This window comes from Carettochelys insculpta, chromosome 1, assembly GCF_033958435.1.
Source record: "Carettochelys insculpta isolate YL-2023 chromosome 1, ASM3395843v1, whole genome shotgun sequence".
Taxonomy (NCBI): domain Eukaryota; kingdom Metazoa; phylum Chordata; order Testudines; family Carettochelyidae; genus Carettochelys; species Carettochelys insculpta.
The window spans coordinates 209,232,452-209,251,203 of NC_134137.1; the positions used below are offsets into that span (position 1 = coordinate 209,232,452).

Sequence of the window (18,752 nt, forward strand, 5' to 3'; positions counted from 1 at the left end):
TTGTTCAAATGTTGTCTTACACCTGATCCAGACAGTTTAGGGACTCCTGTCCTCTTATGTGATTTTCCTCTCTTCATTTGCTCAGTGTAATGGAACAGGCACTTGCTACTGGATGGCTCAGCTCAAGCATCAGTTCTGTCAAGATATGGTCCTGCCAGTGACTACACCCCTCCTGGTAGACACTGCAACTGTCCAGCTTCTGACTGTCCCTTTTGTCTGGATGACTTGGCTGTTCTCCCTTCTGAGCTGCAGTCCTTCATTTCTCTGTCACTCCCAGTCACCCAGACAATCCTCTCATTCCCTGACACAAGCCTGATCTATGCCCTCAGTGAAGTTGGTGGAACCCAGGTGCTCCCTCCCTCTGGCTGCAGCCCAGCAGGGACCCTACACTGAGCACTTCTGGGCTTTTTCCTCCCACCTCTCCCTGCTCCTTCCCTGGACTGCTTCCTATAACTCCCACTTCACTGCTCTGTACTGGCTATGAACACTCAGCCATACCAGTGTAAGGAATGTGCCAGCAGGAACTCAATGGTGCTGAAGGCTGGGATGAATGTGTCTCCCAGAGATCATTTGCATGAGTGCAAAGGGGTGTATATGTGATACCTTGCAAACAAAGCCTGATGGGTAGCAAGGAAGCAATGAGGATTGTCTATTTTAAACACATTGTTCTAAAATCACAATTTATGCTCACACTCAGCATAAGAATTGTGAAATCTCACCAATGCTCCAAGTTGTTGATGGGGACAGGGCAGTCATCATAACTGCACAAGATGTGGATTGCACAGGGCTCCCCTGCTTTAAAACATGGTAGAACAAAAGATAGAGAAATACAGCTTGACTTAATTATCTGAGTGTCTGTGTCTTATTTTTTTGTATCTGGTTTTACTACTTTTCCCCACTTGAAAAAAAAATATTAGTGAAAACTAGTGTTTTAATGATTGCAAAAGCTGCAATCATAGGACTGAGTCTCAGGGGAAATTTTCAGCAAATAGACTGACTAGCAGTTGGTTATTAGCACCAGCAGTGGATCTGTGCGGCAGCTGAGAGGGAACGAACTGAATGCTGGAGCAGTGCAAAGGTGGCTTTGGCTCAGGTTCAGTGAGGGAATGCGTCGGTGTGATGTGTGGAGTATGCATGAAATACAGACTTGATGGGTCCCTTTTCAACATTTGTCATCTGAATGTTAAAACCGAGATGCTTGAGAGGCTCATCCTTGAAGCCCTTTTTGCTGACGACTGGGCACTTATGGCACACAAGGAATCTGATCTCCACCTCATCGTCACCAAGTTTGCTGATGCCCCTTGCTTCTTTGGTTTGACCATCAGCCTAGGAGAGACGGAGGTACTGTTTCAACCTGCTCCAGGATCTGCTGCTCTTCCCCCACTTCAAACGTAATTAAAAGAACAGAGTTAGGAACAGCGGAGGAGTTCAAGGACCTTGGCAGTGTGATAGCCAATGATGTCTCTCTTCACAAACAAATCCATGCCAGAATCTGCAAGGCCAGCTGGGCATTAAGACATCTTTTAAGAAGCTTTTCTACAGAGCATCAGACAGTCTTGGCACCTACAGTTTTACAGCCCCTTCTACTTGGAGTTCTGCTGAAGCCTGGGAGTGAACAAAGGACTTTTAGATCTTCAGTCTAACACTCTCCCTACTGAGCTACTTCAGCAGCTCCTCCAGCTGATCTGAGGCCATTCCTTCTCAGTTGGGGATGATTGGATCAGCCATCCCAAGCAAGAAATAAGTTAGGGCAAGTGGCCGTGCCTGCTTCCCTCAGCTTGACTCTCTTCATTGTCCTTTCCTACTTTATTGCCCACATTGACCCAATGGTCACAGGAGACTGCAGCACATTGACGGTGGGGAAGCAGCTGGGCTGTGACATGACACCCTGGAGGCAAAAGGATCCGACTGCCTTTTGCTAACACACCTGAGTGGCATGAATTTTCTTTTGTGTATCAAGGTGAGGGGGGTGCAACACGCAGCTGACGTGTGACTCCTCACCTTCACCCCCGTGCACATAACAAAATTCATGTGGTGGGAGTGCGGTCAAGGGGTCTGAGTGGGGGATGGGCTCCGGGCTGGGACAGAGGGTTGGGGTACAGAAGTGTGAGGGCCCTGGCTGGGAGTTTGGGCTTTAGAGAGGTGCTGGAAATTAGGGATTTGGGCTGCCGGAAGGAAGCTCTGGGTGTGGAAGATGCTCAGGACTGGGGGTGGGTGTGAGTATGGGGGTCCAGGCTCTGAGGTGGGGTGCTGGAGTGGGTTTAGGCTCTGGGTTGGGAGTGGGGTGTAGAAGGGGTCCAGGGTCCCGGCTGGGAGTTGGGTTTTGGGGTACGTGAGGATACTGGGTGGAGATCACAGATATCACCCCCATGGAAGTACCTGCGAGCTGGTGCCCATGACAACCAGCTCCCCCTCTCCGGCTCCTCACAGCAGCAGCTCTGCTCACTTTCACTCTGGGGTGCCAGCAGCCTGAGGAACCAAGCAAGGGGCAGCAGGAGGTTGGAAGCCCAGGGCACAGCACTGAATCCCTGAGGGCATCGGAGTGGGACACGATCCCTCCGTGCAGGGCGGAGGTGGAGGGCAGGATGGGTTCCAGCACAGCCATTACCCCTACAATGAACATCGGCCACAACATGTGGCTACCACTGGCCTCTCCCAGCGAGGCACCTACCTGGACGGAGATGGAATTCTCCATGTCTGTCTTCACCCAGCCAGGATGGACAGCGACACTCAGGATCCCGTCTCCACCGTACCCCAAGGCCTGGCACTTGGTGAGCATGTTCAGAGCTGCCTGTGGGCGAGATGCCATGAGCAGAGACAGCAGAGTGTGGGGGAGGGAATGAGCCCTGTAGGAAATGACTTGCCCTTCCGAGGGGAGGGACGGGAAAGGCTGACAAGGAAGTGAGGTGGCATTAATTTTAATTTTGTCTTTCCATGTGCAGAACAAATTTTATGTCCACTGGCACATGTGTGGATGGGCACCTCCTATAAAAACACATGGTGCTGGCTGTGGGTGCTCTGCTTATCAGCTGGGCAGCATTTGAATTTCTCCTGGATGGCCACTCAAGCACTCAGCTTATGGGAAGCACTCGTGAGAAGAAAACACTCCTCTGGGCTGCACTCTCTCATGCTCTCAATGATGACAGCAACCCACAGAGATGCGGGTATAGCTGCCCTTTGATAAGCCACTGATGCTGAGGCCTCCAGTGAGCTGTGAGAGGTGAGCACACCTGAGAGCCGTGCTGAGGCTGCTCTCGGTTATGCAGGGTCTGGTTGGTTAGGGAAAAGTGGAAATGTGACATTGATGATCCTTTTGGTTTTCCCATAACTTTTCCAGATGCAGTGAGGATCTGGCAACCCTGCAGTTGAACTGGGGATGGTCTCTAAATGGGGTAGGCCCACCCTTAGAAGGGGGTTGAATTAACAGCTCCTCAGTGACCCTTCCCTGAGCTGACACTGGCTCGACTGGCGCTGAGCTGCACCCGACCCATCACTGCATGGGGATATCTCTGGTGGGAGACAGGCACAACAGAAAGTTCCTCACCGGATGGGAACTCTGATCTAAAGCTGTGAGCTTCCACAGCTGTAAGTGTTGTTGTACGCAGGGGAGGGAGAAAGTGGCAGTGGGTGAAATAAGAATATCCTACTTCCCCTATATAAACCTATGGTACGCCCACATCTTGAGTACTGTGTGCAGATGTGGTCTCCTCACCTCAGAAAAGACATATTGGCGTTAGAAAAGGTTCAGAAAAGGGCAACTAAAATGATAAAGGGTTTGGAACGGGTCCCACATGAGGAGAGGCGAGAGAGGCTGGGACATTTCAGTCTAGAAAAGAGGAGACTGAGGGGTGATATGATAGAGGTATATACAATCATGAATGGAGTGGAGAAAGTGGATACAGAAAAGTTATTTACTTGTTCCCATACTATAAGAAGTAGAGGACACCAAATGAAATTAATGGGTAGCAGGTTCAAAACTAATAAAAGAAAGTTTTTCTTCACACAGCGCACAGTCAACCTGTGGAACTCCTTTCCAGAGGAGGCTGTGAAGGCCAGGACTCGAACAGAGTTTAAAAAAGAGCTCAATAAATATTTGGAGGTTAGGTCCACAGATGGCTATTAGCAAGGGGTAAAGTATGGTGCCTAGCCTTTTGTCGAAGGCGGGAGACGGATGGCAGGTGACAAATCGCTTGACCATTGTCTTCGGTTCACCTCCTCTGGGGCACCCGGCACTGGCTACTGTTGGCAGACAGGATACAGGGCAAGATGGACCTTTGCTCTGACCCAGTATGGCCATTCTTATGTTCACCTTATAGACTGGGTAAGGGCAGCTATGTTCTTGTGTTATATCTTAACAGCCTTTCTGTGGGCGCTGCTGATCAGGGACCCCAGGGGCTCCAGGGCGGGACAGCCATATGGACACCTGCCTCAGGCCCTGTGGCTGGTGCTGCAGACTGATCTATTGCTCTCAGTGTCAGACAGAGGGGAGTGTCACATTCAACCCCACAGGCAAGTGTCTGCCCTTTTCCCAGCTGTGCACAGCCCAGCTCATCCCAGCTGCTGGGAGAGACCAGAGCCCCTGAGCCAGCCTTGGGGACAGGCCCTTCTCTCAGAGGTAGCTGCCATGTAAGTGGCTGCAGCTGAGCCAGGGCTGCCCCAACCTTGTCCCCATGTCTGGCTGGGGCATTGCACCCCGGCTGTGTTTGGGGCCCTGCTCACCCCAGGAAGCCGCACTGCAGGGAACAGGAGTGAACGTAGCACTGCTGGGCCAAAGCTGCCCATCCTGTGCCCCTGGCCAACCAGTGAGTTGCAGAAAGGTTCCTGGCAGGGTTGACTTCGGGACATATGAAAAATTTGGAATGTGAAAAGATGAGGTGGCCGAGTGGCTAAGGTGATGGACTGCTGATCCATTGTGCTCTGCGCGCATGGGTTCAAATCCCATCCTCATTGCATCCTTCTTAGTTGATTTCCAGCCCTATTGTGGGATGCTACTTCCACCACAGTTGAGCCTGCTGCCTCCAAGCACAGGACACCTCTGGGAGGCTCAGCTGAGCTCCAGCTGGCAGAGGGTGGGGGTGGCATAATTTCATTTGCCCTGAAAATGCCAAGCCTGACTCCAGTGTCAGCTCCACTCACCTCTGCCCCCTGCAGTGCTTCTGTGTGGGGCTAAGCAGGGCCCCAAACACAGCCAGGGGTGTAGTTCCCTGGCAAGGAAGGGGCAGCCCTGACTCAGCTGAGGTCAGGCACAGGTGCAGCTGCCTCTGAGTGAAGGGCTGGATCCTCAAGGCTTGATGCAGAGCTCTGGTCTCTCCCAGCTCCTTGGCTGACGAGGGCACATCTGGGAAAAGAGCAGATACTTGCCAAGGGGGAAGGAATGTTTCTCTGCCCCTGACAGCAATAGATCCAGCCACAGGGCCTGGGGCAGGTCTCCATTCAACTGTGCCACCCTGGGCAAGTCCTGAGTTCTTCCGTGCTTCTCAGCAGCTGGGGAAAAGCCTCTTTGGGACACATCTCCTGCCCCACAGCTGAAAGACGTACACAGGAGCTGCTGGGTTCAGCTCCCAGAGATGCCGGGCTGCTACCTTCTGCAGCACCTGGTGTTGGCCCTGACAGGACATGGGGCTGGAGGGACCTTTGTTCTGACCCACAATGGATGTTCTGAAGGTTCACATGCTGGTGACAGGCCAGTGCTCCAGACCCCCCCAGGATACTCCTCGCCTTGTGGGAAAGGGGCAGCTCTGGGCTTTCAGGTCAAACCGCACATGGCGGCTGCCACACTGTGGGGTGGCTCTTGCAGTGCTGCTGAGGGCGGCTTTGTGTGCTGTGTCTGAGGCTGGAACCCCCAAGCCCCTTTGGGGTAACGACTGCAGCAGGACAGGTCAGTGTCCTGTCTCCAAAGCAGCCAGACCCACTGAAATGCCGGACAGTCCAGGGAAACACTTCCCTGCCCCTGGGCTGTTTTCACCAGCCACATACTCTCTGAAGCTGCCCATGGCTCCTTCCTACCCAGGGCTGGCGAGTTGAACTGGTTATTGTGCGCCTGCTCATGCTCTGATGATGGGTTGAAGTCCTGTGATACCTATTAGCTCACCTTTGCTAGATGTCCTGGCTGTGATGGACAAATAGGCTCTCCTATGCCCAGGGGACTATGCAGGGGTCAGCCTGGGGGGTGGGGTTTCTGGGTGTCTCTGTTGGCATCACCATAAGAATTCCAAATGCTTCTGTCCAGGGGTACTGGTGACTGGCAGTCACCTGCTGTTACTGTTCTTGGCATCCTCTGTATTTCTGTGCCTGTCACCTGCCTGGTCACACAGATTTGCTGAGCTACTTGGGCAGGTGAGATACATGCAACAGGGCTGGTTGTGTCAACTGCACAAGTCTGCCACTTGTGAGCATTTTGGTGGATGCTCCCTGTTCTGAGAACAGCCGCAGTGGAGACGTCATTGTCTGTGGCAGTAGGAGTTTAAACTGGGGCCCTGGGGTAGATTTTTGTGCTTCCTTTCATGTTTATTAAATTGTACTCTGCGTGGGCTGTGCCCCAAGGGGTCTGGTCTCTCTGGGTGCCCAGAGGTAAACTCATATATGAGCCTTTGGGAGAAGGAGTCACTCTTGGTACCTCTCCCCCCTTCAGTCTCAGGGTGAATTGCTGACCCAGGGCTGTGGGGCTGGCATCAGCCTGGCTCACTTGTGTCTTGCTTTGGTAGCTCTGAGCCAATGTGTGAGACTCAGCAGTTGTGTCCTTTTGGGTGCTTTTTTCCGCTGCATTGGTCCCTTCTGCAGCTCCCTCTGTGGTAGGGCTCTGCCTGGCCCTCTGCCCAGCTCTGCCCCCGTCTGGTGACTTTTTACTGCTCAGAGCCACAGGCTTGTTCCTGGGCTTGGGTCAGTCCCCGCTGCTGCTAGCTGAGTGTGACATGGCCTAGGTGTGTCAGTCTGCACCAAGGGCATTTCTGTGTCAGACTCCTGAGCCCCCCCGGCTGTGGGTCCGGTTCTCCTGCCCAGTGCAGCCCATGGCAAGCAGAGCCCTGCGCATGTGCATCATACTGCACCTTTGTGTGATTGATGGGAACAGAAATCTGAGCCTCGGAGGCTGGGAACTGAGGGACGGGTTTGCTCGGTGTTGGTACATTTGCAGAGGGGAATGTTAAGAGTTTAAATCCTTTTCAAGCATCCAGTGCAACCCCCCAACATACTGGAACGAGAGATGAAAATAGATTTCTGTTTAGAAAACCACCCAAACGAGAGCACCTGGGATATCCTCATCAGCATCAAATGTTCCACCACTGAACTGGGCTCTCTTTATCACTGGAAAATGGGGAGATATTTGTTACTATGCAGAGGCCACTCTGCTTTCCTAGTAGGAACATGGATATGACTATGAGAGTGGGAAATATATTGTTGGAAATTTTGCTGTCAGACCAGTTTAAAATGTGTGTGACACTGATCAGGGAGGTCCAAACTGCACTGGTTTCTGTGTTGGGTCTGTACAGTTTTTCTGCCTCATGGTACAGTTCGGCTAGGTCATTCATTGCTATTTACACTGTTTCCTTAGCTGTCAGTTATTGATCTGTTATTTCTTGTTCTTTAAACCTGCATATTTGTTTAACCACATCTCAGCATGCAAGGTTGTTGCATGTTGTGCCCCTCCTCTTATCTCTATCTACAAACTGATCTGCTACAATGCCACCGCTTACTTTGTTTGGAAGTGTTTTTCCCCAGAGGCTTGCTCCTGGTTCATTACATAAGGGGTTGGAGGGGGTGCAGGCTTTACCATCCCTAAACTTTCACGTACAAAGTTCTTCCCCAGTTGATCACTGCAATATTTAAGTCCAAACTCTGAATGGACTAATGGGTTACATTTCACTGGAACTCTACTGGGGACTATCCAACAGGTCACAGCACCATCTGACCAAAAACAGATTCACATTGTCACTAGGTCTGACACTTTAGCACAGTTGAAGCTCCTTTACTCCGCAACCCCAAGGAAGCTGCAGGATCATCAAAAGTGCCAGATAGAGAAGTTACTGCCAGTGACTGCAAACCCAGCAGCATGTGATTGATTGGTGGGTGTCCTTCAGTAGGTTCTCTTTATAATCATTGATGATGCTCCAAGCAGATGAGAGAGAGCTGCCCCACACATGCTGGTAATCTGTCTCCCTAAATGGCGGTAGCTCTGTTAGTGGGAGAAGCCAGAGAAGCGGGGGATGATCTGTAATATTTGCATAGAGAAACCAAGTGTAATCAAACCCCATTTGTAAGACCACTGAAAGCTGGGGAAGGGACAGAAGCTGGGGGAAACAGTGTTTGTCCTGCAGGGGGATGAAGATGAATGAATTCAAGGGGCACTCTTTGTGTGGTGGTATAGTTCAGTGGTAGACTGTGTAAATACAGTTTAGAGATTTTTTTTTTCAAATCTAAAAACCTGCCTTTTCCCATCAGATTCTGAATTTCTATTCTGTGTGTATGTCTCATATGGAGATGAACCCTCAACATTTGCTACAGCCAATGCATATAAACCTAGCAAACCCTTCCCTCAGCTGACATTAGAGAGTGATATGAACAAAGAGGTGCTCACTGAGCGTCTATAAAATGTATCACATTCAGTAACATGTATCTGCACACTTTTAAATGTGTTCTGGTCTGGCTGTGGTCTGAAGAAGTGGGTCTGTCCCACAAAAGCTCACCTAATAAACCATTTTCCTAGTCTTTAAAGTGCTACTTGACTGTTTTTTTGTTTTGATAGTGTATAGACTAGCACGGCTTCCTCTTTGTTACTATTTTAAATGTGTGTGAATTCAGAGCCAGGGTTATTGTATCCTTCCTCACCCAGATATTCCTCAACAATCACCACCAGCTTTTCCAGTCTCTGCTTCTCACTTAGTTCTCTCCAGGCTGGTTACTTTAAAAGAATAATGAACCTTTCTAGTCCCTCTGGGCTTAGAAGAAAGAAGGGCAGGGATTGATGTCTAGGGGAGGACAGCAGCAGAGATGGGGCAGGAAGCAGTGTCCTGATGGGAGAAACAGCTGGAGGGTGGCAAGGACTGCAAGGTACCAGCCTAAAAAGAGTTACAGGAGCTGAGGAAAAAGACAAGTGGGAGTTTCTATGGTGTAATGGGCAGCACTCAGGACTCTGAATCCCATGATCTGAGTTCAAATCTTAGTGGGACCTGCTGGTTGTTCACTGTAAACCCTTTCCTCATCTGTCAAACAAATGGGACTCTTTATGCATGTGAGTGAGGACTTCTTCCTCCTGGTTGATGAATGAGGCCCCCTGGAGCTAGGCCTCTTGTTGGGCTGGTTCACAAATATATCTGCAATAAGTTGGGCCTCTAGACCACAGCAGCCCTTTCAGGATTACAGGAGGACCTGTGGCCAGTGCTGCAAATAGATGGATTACTGTCAAGGCCAGAGAGAGGGGAGTGCCACATTCATTTCCCCAGGGCAAATGTCTGCCCCTTGCCCAGCCCAGCCCAGCAGCTGGGAAAAACCAGAGCCCCTGAGTCAGCCTGGGGGGAAAGAGTCTTCCCTCCCAGGCAGATTCCCATGCCCCTGTCTGCAGCTGAGTCACAGCTGTCCTTTCCCCTCTGTCTGGCTGAGGCATCACATTCCCCAGGTGTGTTCAGGGCCCTGCTTAGCAGGGGGGAGTGTGGCACTGTTAGGCTGACATAGGAGATAGGTTGGGCCCTGCCATGGAAAATTAAACCATTCCCCTCATGCAGTTACCTTGTGCTTGGAGTCTGCCCAGCAGAGGAGCTGGAACCCAGCAGGGTCAGGGATGGGGTGTGCAGAAAGCAGGAGGCACAGAAGAGACTTCAGTAGGAAAGGAAGCAGACAGGCCAAACAATAACGGGATTTGAATGCGGTGTGCAGAGTACAACACATTAGCAATCCTTTTCCTTTTCCCCTCAGCCACCTCACCTGAGTGGTGCCTGGGCTTTTGAAACACCCCAAGGTGAGCACTGCCAGGAACCTTTCTGCCACTCCTTGGCTGGCTGGGGACACAGGAGGGGCAGGTGTGGCTGTTTAAAGAGGCCCCAGTCATATTGTGCACTTGTTTGCTGCTCCCCTGGGCTCACCTTGTCCTGTAGACACACACTGAGTGGGCACCTGTGCTGAGCTTATGTCCCTGCAGCTGCCTGGCCTGGGCCTCTGCCTCGGGTGCTGTGGGGCAACCGACTACAGACAGAGAATTGGCCAAATCTGGGCTGTGGCCTGTGCAGCTCCACTGTCCCTCTGCAACAGTTGTATCCTTAACACCCCAGACTCCAATCCTGCCCCTGGGCATACACACCACATGGCAGTGAGTGCGCCAGGGAAGCTGGGCTTGCATTGGCTGCATGCATTGGCCCAGAACCCACTAAATCAAGACATGAGAGAGGCAGGCTAACACCAGCACCACTGCCATGGGTCAGAAGGTGGCCCTGAGAATGAAGGGATGAGACATTCGCAGAGTGACACTGGAGTGGCTGAGGGTTCAGAGCCAGAGCAGCCAACTGAAGGGGGAGGTGTAGGAAGCAGTCCAGGGAGGAGCAGTGAGAGCTGAGAGGGGAAAGCCCAGCCGTGCTGGGTGTAGGGTCCCTCCTGGGGTGGAAACAGAAGGAGGATGGGCCTAGGTTCCCCCACCAGCCAATGAAAGCATCGTATACACCAGGCCTGCAGCACAGACAGAGAAGACTCCTGGGTCACTGTGGGAGTGACAGAGAATTGAAGGAGTGCGTCCCCGAAGTGGGGAAATAGCAAGTTACCCAGACAAATGCTGAGTCAGAAGCTGGACAGTTGCAGCTTCTGCCAGCAAGAGGTGCTGCCACAACCAACGGGAGGGGTGTAGTCACAGCAGGGGCCTCATATTGACAGAGCTGATGCCTCAGCTGAGCCATCCAGCAGTGAGCGGCTGCTCCACCCCGCTGAGCAAATGAACAGAAGAAAAACACACACAAGGATGCCAGCCCTCCCCTTGTCAGAGGAAGGCAGCAGGGCTTGTCTGGGTTTTGGAACCCTGGAGCTTTCTTATCCTAAGCAAGAATCATACCCTAAGATGGCCCTCAGAAAAGAGGCGCTGGGTGTTCTTCAGAACCACATTTGAACAAACAGCCAGTAGCTGATACAAACAACAAGAAGTCCTGGGGGACCTTATAGACTAACAGATATTTTGGATCATAAGCTTCCATGGGCAAAGACCCGCTACGTCAGAGGTACTGGTATGTACTGCACCAAACTTCAGGACTGACGGTGCTGTGCAGACACAACCTTTGTGTGCCTGAACCAGAGCTAGGGGCAGCTGCAAGGACGCTGGCCTCCTGAATGGGATTGGTGGGTCAGGATGCTCAAAGAGGCAGAGGGGAATTAGCTGAAAGGGTAGGGCATTTCCTTTGCATGCAAGAAACAGTGTGATTAATGTCCACATTCTCCAATGGAACTGGTGTCCTTATTCCATCTTTTCCAAAGCTGTGTCAAGCCAGGAGCTAAGTTTCTCCAGTGCCCCCTCCCTCTTCTTACTTGCTTGCCCCCCACCAAAAGAAGCCCATTTGGGGAACAAAGCTGCTGGGCCCCGGCCCTCCTGGGCCTTACAGATTTCTGTTAAAAACAAACATTAATCTGCGTCACTTTTTCCTTCCAGAAAACTCGGGCTGAATTCCTTTTTCCCTGAGGTGCCGAAGAGGGTCCCTCACAGCTCCTGCAGCACAGCAGGTTTGGAGTCTGGCTTTGAGGGTAGGCAGCTGTTAGAAGCACCATATTGATGGGACATTCTAGGCTCTAGGGATCCGAGTTGATTAAAACCTTCAGAAGCCCAGTGTCGAGAACCTGCTGTGCTGGGTGCCAGGCTGGCTTTGTGCGTAAAGTGGGGGATGTCAATGCCCCAGGAAGATGAAAGGAAGAAAAGGGTGATTCCCTTGTCCATGGTGAGCAGCTGCACAGGAGCACCTGGGCAGGGAAAACAATCCCTTTGCCTCACACCAACCAACCAAGCCCAATCTTTCTGAACCTTGTGCTGTTGAGGACTGATGTTTTACAAGGTGCCCCTTTCTTCTACCCCTCATTTTACACCTAGAAATGCTGAGCAACAGTAATTTTCAGTGATTTTCTCCAAATGCCACAGGGCACCTGGAACAGGGCTGGGAATTAAACCTCCATCCTTTTAGTGCCTGACCCACAGCAACTGCGTGGAGTAGTGTAAGCCGATGATCTGGTGAGATACCACGTGTGCCCTCACTTCATCCGAGTCTTTAACTGCTGGAACAGGCAGTCCCTTCGCAGCTGGCAGCCAGGGGTGGCTGATGGATGCCCCAAGGATTTATCACCCAAGTCTTCTACTGCTAGGATGGAAAGTCCCTTCGCAGCGTGCAGCCCGGGAGGCTGAAGGGTGCCCCAAAGGTTGTACTGAGATCCTCCTTTCCTGAGCCTTTGACTGCTGGGACAGACAGTCCCTTCGCAGAGGGCAGCCAGGGAGGGTGACGGGTGCCCCAAGAGTGTGCCCCGTGGAGGCGGCACAACCCAGTGCTGAGCTCTCAGTGCAGCGCACCAGTGACCATGCAAATACAGCCGAAAACCAGCTGGGTTCTTTTGTTTGTGTTCAGTTTGCACAGTAACAGGAGGAGTCAGGTTAAAATTTAAACAGTTCCTATTTATTTGATAAGAAAGCTTAACTCTTATGGTACAAGGCTTATATTTTCCCTTCTTAGTTACAAGTCGCTAGCATATAACAAAAGTACTTTAATTCGTAGATCTATGATTAAATATGCACAAAAGCAAAACACATAGCAGGTCTTATTCTCACCCCTGCGTAACTGGCCAGTGTCTGTCGCTCAATCCCTCGGGAAGAAGAGAACGAGCAGAGTGTCCCCTGGGACTTTGGGAGGCAAAGACCTTCCTGATCAGCAAGTATAGGTAATTGGAGCTCAATTTGAGGGGGCTGCTGGACCCTTCTTTTTACCCCTTGGGTCACGGACACTCTTCCTTATCTTAAAGATTCCAATTTTGTTAGATCTTCTCGTGGTGCTAGTTCTCACAGGGAGTTTCAAGGGCTTAATTCACACCTGCCAGGTGGAGATAATTTCAACATTCTTTTCTTATGGGCGTGAGATTCCTCTCCTGGGATGTTGTGTCGGCGCACCTATCACTGGCTCTAGCCAAAGGCAACCTGAGGCCCTGGTCGTCTGCTCGCCCGGGGTCTTTTCTTGTCTTGTTTTGGCCCATTCAGGGTCATGATGAGGCAGTACATCTGTGCTCTGAGGCATCAAAGACCGTGCTTGAGATTTGCGCATCTGTGCTCTCAGGCATTCCAAGACTGGGCTGTTTCCTTTGGTCCTTTGTGCTCTGAAGCACCTCAGAGGGGCAAGATGGAGTAGAGCAGGGAGATTCTGTCTGCCTACAAACAGCACAAGCATGAGCTGGAGTTGGAGGAGAGGCAGCCAAGGGGGCTGAGCAGGGGTAAGTGGGGATGGGCCCCAAGCTGCCAGTGTTTGGAAACTGGACCCAAACTGCTGCCCTGGTGTTAAGAGGGGGAGGATACTGGTGCCATGTCAGATCCTTGGAGAGGGTTTGTGATCTGTCCCAGACTGGCCCCGCAGACGGACTCTGCTGTGTGACTCCCCCACTGGGTCCCAAGGCCATAGCGGCATTTGGCAACATGGATGAGATGGAGGTGAGGGGCTGTGACCTGTCCAAAAAGGTGCTGGTGCTAAAAATATGACCTGACCCCTAAGGCATCTGGGTCCCACTATGACACACAGCTCCAGTGGTGCAATGGGCTAGCACACAGTACTTATAGAGCAGTACTGCAATAGACATGCTGAGGCTGTGAGTTTAAACCTCACCTGAATCACCTCTTTTCAGAAACAAAACAGATTCACTTATTTGACTCTGCAATTTAGAATACTACGACTGGAAAAGACATCAAGAGGCCATCGAGTCTAGGCCTCATAGCAGGACCAAACACTGTCTTGACCATCCCTGACAGACATCTGTTGAATCTGTTCTTAAATATCTCCAGTGATGGAGATTCCACAACCTCCCTTGCCATCTCATTACACTGTTTGACCACCCTGACAGTTAGGAACTTTTTCCGAATGTACAACCTAAACCTGCCTTGCCGCAGTTTAAGTCCACTGACTCTTGGTCTATACTCAGAGGCCAAAAAGAACAAGTTTTCTCCCTCCTCCTTATGACACCCCTTTAGATATCTGAAAATCGCTATCAAGTTCCCCATCAGTCTTCTCTTTTCCAAACTAAACAAGCCCAATTCTTTCAGCCTGTCTTCATAGGTCACATTCTCTAGATCTTTAATCATTCTTGAAGCTCTTTTCTGGACCTTCTCTAATTTCTCCACATCTTTCTTGAAGTGCGGTGCCCAGAACCAGACACAATACTCCAGCTGAGGCCAAGTCAGCGCAGAGCAGAGCAGAAGAATGACTTCTTTTGTCTTGTTTACAACACACCTGTGAATGTATCCCAGAATCATGTTTGCTTTTTTTGCAACAGCATCACACTGTTGACTCATATTTAGCTTGTGGTCCACCATAACCCCTAGACCCCTTTCTGTTGTAATCATTCCTAGATACACTCTCCCCATTCTGGATGTGTGAAACTGATTGTTCCTTCCCAAGTGGAGCACTTTGCATTTGTCCTTCTTAAACTTCATCCTGTTTATCTCAGACCATTTCTCCATTTTATCCAGATCATTTTGAATTATGACCCTATCCCCCAAAGCAGGTGCAACACCTCCCAGCTTGGTATCATCTGCAAACTTAATAAGCGTACTTTCTATGCCAATATCTAAATCGTTGATGAAGATATTGAACAGAACCGGTCCTAAAACAGACCCTGAGGAACCCCACTTGTTATACTTTTCCAGAAGGATTGAGAACCATTAAGAACTACTCTCTGAGTTCAGTTATCCAACTAGTTATGCGCCCACCTTATAGTAACCTCATCTAAATTATATTTCTCTAGTTTTTTTATAAGAATATCATGTGAGACCATATCAAAAGCTTTACTAAAATCAAGACATACCACATCTACCGATTCTCCCTTATCCACAAGGTTCGTTATCTTATCAAAGAAAGCTATCAGACTGGTTTGACATGATTTGTTCTTTACAAATCCATATTGGCTGTTCACTATCACCTTACCACCTTCCAAGTGCTCACAGATGATTTCTTTAATTATCTGCTCCATTATCTTTCCTGGCACAGAAGTTAAGCTGACTGGCCTGTCATTTCCTGGGTTATTCTTATTCCCCTTTTTAAAGATGGGCACTAGATTTGCCCTTTCCCAGTCTTCTGGAATCTCCCCTGTCTGCCATGATTTTCCAAAGATGATAGCTGAAGGTCAGATACCTTCTCTATCAGCTCCTTGAGTATTCTAGGATGCATTTCATCAGGCCCTGGTGGCTTGCAGACATCTAATTTTCTAAGTGATTCTTAATTTTTTCTTTTTTCATTTCAACTTCTAACCCTACCCCTTTCCCACGAGCTTTCACGATGTGGGCATTCATTCAGCAGACTTCTCAGTGAAGACCAAAAATAAGAAGTCATTCAGCATTGATGCCATTTCCAAGATCCCTATCACTGTTTCTCCCTCCTTGCTGAGCAAAGGCCCAAACCTGTCCCTGGTCTTCCTCTTGTTTCTAATATATTTATAAAAAGCCTTCTTGTTTCCTGGAGCTAGTTTGGGCTCATTTAGTGCCTTAACCTTTCACGCTCCTGCATTCTTGTGTCGTTTGCCTATATTCATCCTTAGTAATTTGTCCTTGTTTCCATTTTGTATATGATTCCGTTTTTATTTTGAGATCATGCCAGATGTCCTGGTTAAGCCAAGGTGGTCTTTTGCCATATTTTCTGTCCCTCCTTTGCAGCAGGATAGCTTGCTTTTGGGCCCTTAATAATATCCCTTTGAAAAACTGCCAACTCTCCTCAGCTGTTTTTCCCCTCAGTTTTACTTCCCTTGGGACCTTACCTACCAGCTCTCTGAATTTACCCAAATCTGCCCTCCTGAAATCCATTATCTCTATTTTGTTTTTTTCTCTTCTTTCTTTCCTAAGCATTGTGAACTCTATGATTTCATGATCACTTTCACCCAAGCTGCTTTCCACTTTCAAGTTCTCCAACAATTCCTCCCGATTTGTTAAAATCAAACCAAAAACAGTTCCTCCCTTCAAGGGGATTGTCTCGGATTTGATCCCAGGACTTCTTCCACCCCAAGGGAAACTCATACCCCTAGACCAATAAGCCCCTCCTGAAAAGAAAAAAAAAGGGGAACTACCTTTCAAGTGTGACCACACACACTCAGAGCCTTTTACACTCACATGTTTACCAAGATGAACTCCCACTGCTGGAACTGACAGCTCTGTGGGAAAGTTTACAATGTATTTCAACAATATGCGTCTTCAACCTCATGTTTATATTTTCATTAGCTATGACATATTAATAGAGTAGAAGCTCTATTCTCTATCACTCACAGGGCACCAGGGGGCTGGATAATCAAATGTGGCAGAAAGACTTACCTACCCTGAATGCAAACCCAGCCACACCTGATGGATAGGCTGATTTTCTTCAGTAGATTTACTCCTACTTCTTTAGAATTCCTGAAGAGCCACTAAGCAGATAGAAGAACACTGTCCCACACACAAAGGAAATCTGCCTCCCTGAGTGATGGTAGCTCTGTGAGTGGGAGAAGCTAGGTCAGTGGGGAAGCTGTGGTGTGCACCTGGGGAGAGAAAGTTTAATCAACCCCCATTTGAAAAACTACTCTGGGCTGGGACAGAAAAAGGAGCCTGGGGAAGAAGAGTTTGTCCTACAGGGACCTGAAGATGAGTGATTCAAGCAAGAGTGAAATGTAGGTGTAGGCCAGTGGTAGAGTGTTTGTTTGATTTCAGGTGAAGTGATCTTTCTAATCCATGCTCCCCTTTTCAAGGTCAGCTGCTTGTATGACAATAGTTGTCTCACCCTTCCTAACATACTCTGGATTTCTATTATATGGGGATCCTGAAAATAGAGATGAACCCTTAACATTTGCCAGTGCCAATGCAGATAAACCTTGCAAACCCCTCCCTCTGTTGAAATCTGGCTCCACAGGAAAACTGACAGTTGATACTCACATGAGCAATTTTGGGTCTCATTTCCGTAAAGAAGTGCTCACTCAGAGTCTATCAAATACATCACTTCCAGCAGGAAAGGTCTCTGCACACTTTGTAAATGTGTGTGTTGAGAGGACATCAATTAATATGGGAATTCACAGCCAAGGCCATTATATCCTCCCTCAGCTAGATATTCATAAACAAGCACCACCAAGTTCCCCAGTTGCTGCATTTCTGTTAATTCTCTGCAGGTTGCTTGTTGTAAAAGAAAAATTAACCCTTTTCTTTTTTCTGGGGGCTTGAGAGAAATGTTGCCTTACAGCCAGGTGGAGCCGGCAGGAAGACGGGCTGGGCTCAATGTCTAGGGGAGAAGAGTGGGAGAGATGGGGTAGGAAGGAGTGTCCTGAGAGGTGAAACAGCTGGAGGGTGGCATGGAGTGCAGGGTGCCAGACTGTCAAGAGTCACAGGTGCCCCAAGAAGTTACATTTGGTAGGTCCTGGTGTGTAAAAAGCAGGAGTCTGATCTCTGCAATCTGAGTTCAAATCTCAGTGAAGTGCGGGTTGGTTGTGAGGTTGCTGTAAATCTCTGTCTCTCCAAAGCTTTGCCTTCTTTATCTACAGGTGCACCTGAGGAAGAGTTTTTTCCTCCTGCTGGATGAGTGAGGCACACTGGAGCTGGATAGGACTCTGGCTGGGCTGAGTCACCAACATGGCTGCAATTCTTTGGGGCCCTGGAACTTACTAGTCTGTGAAGAGGTACCTGAGGACTGAGGTTGTGTTTTTCATAGCTTCTCCTGATTGCCACACAATTGTTGCCAGTACCTGGAGCTGTCAGGCTATTCCTATTGCTCACGTGGCATTTAAAGGAAGGACCATCCAGAGCAGGATAAGAAAGTCAGGGGACAGCAGGTGAGAGGAAGAGTTCCAGGCTAGAGCACAACTCATCTGTCCCCCTCTGGGCCCTTGCAGCAGGGGCTTCTAGTTCTGACATCTTCATGGGATGTTCTAATTTACAAAGCACCCAAGGCCAGCACAAGAGGAGGGGAGGGCCATAACTACATGTGGCCAGAGGACTTCCAAAAGACCACAGCACCTGGCTGCTCCCACCTGCAAAGCAGCATGTGCTCTGCAGCCAGAATCAAAATGGGATAGAAAATCAGCCACTCCCCAAGAGGGGCCTCTTAACTGTGGGGCTCCTTTCAGCTGTGTTCAGGAGATAAGTCCCAAAGAGGCTTTTCCCCAGCTGATGAGAAGCACAGAAGAACTCAGGGCCTGCACAGGACAGGCCCAGTTGAATGGAGACCTGCCCCAAACCCTGTGGCTGATGCTGTAGATGAAGCTATTACAGTCCATGGCAGAGCACCATTCATTCCCCCAGGTCAAGTATCTGCTCATTTCCAAGATGTGCACTGCCCAGCCCAGGAGCTAGGAGAGACCAGAGCACCATTTCAAGCCTTTGGGGAGGTGCCCTTCCCCTGCATTGGCTGCACCTGAGCCAAGGCTACCTTCTCCATGCCAGAGCATTGCATCACTGGCAACAAACCTCAACAGGCAGGTAACTGTAAAGGTTCAAGGACAATGGGATTAGAACCCATCCATAGAGAGCACAATAGACAAGCAGTCAATCACTTTCGCCACACAGCCACCTCACCTGATCCCTGTACAAGCCTTTCATAGCCACC

At 49.7% G+C, this 18,752-nt stretch overlaps 1 non-coding gene across 1 annotated transcript; it reads left to right on the forward strand.

The window, feature by feature from the left end:
* Positions 1-4,868: 4,868 nt before the first annotated feature.
* TRNAS-GCU (transfer RNA serine (anticodon GCU)) lies at positions 4,869-4,950 on the forward strand. Its single transcript has one exon. It is a non-coding gene; the product is annotated as a tRNA-Ser (tRNA).
* The last annotated feature ends 13,802 nt before the right edge of the window (positions 4,951-18,752 follow it).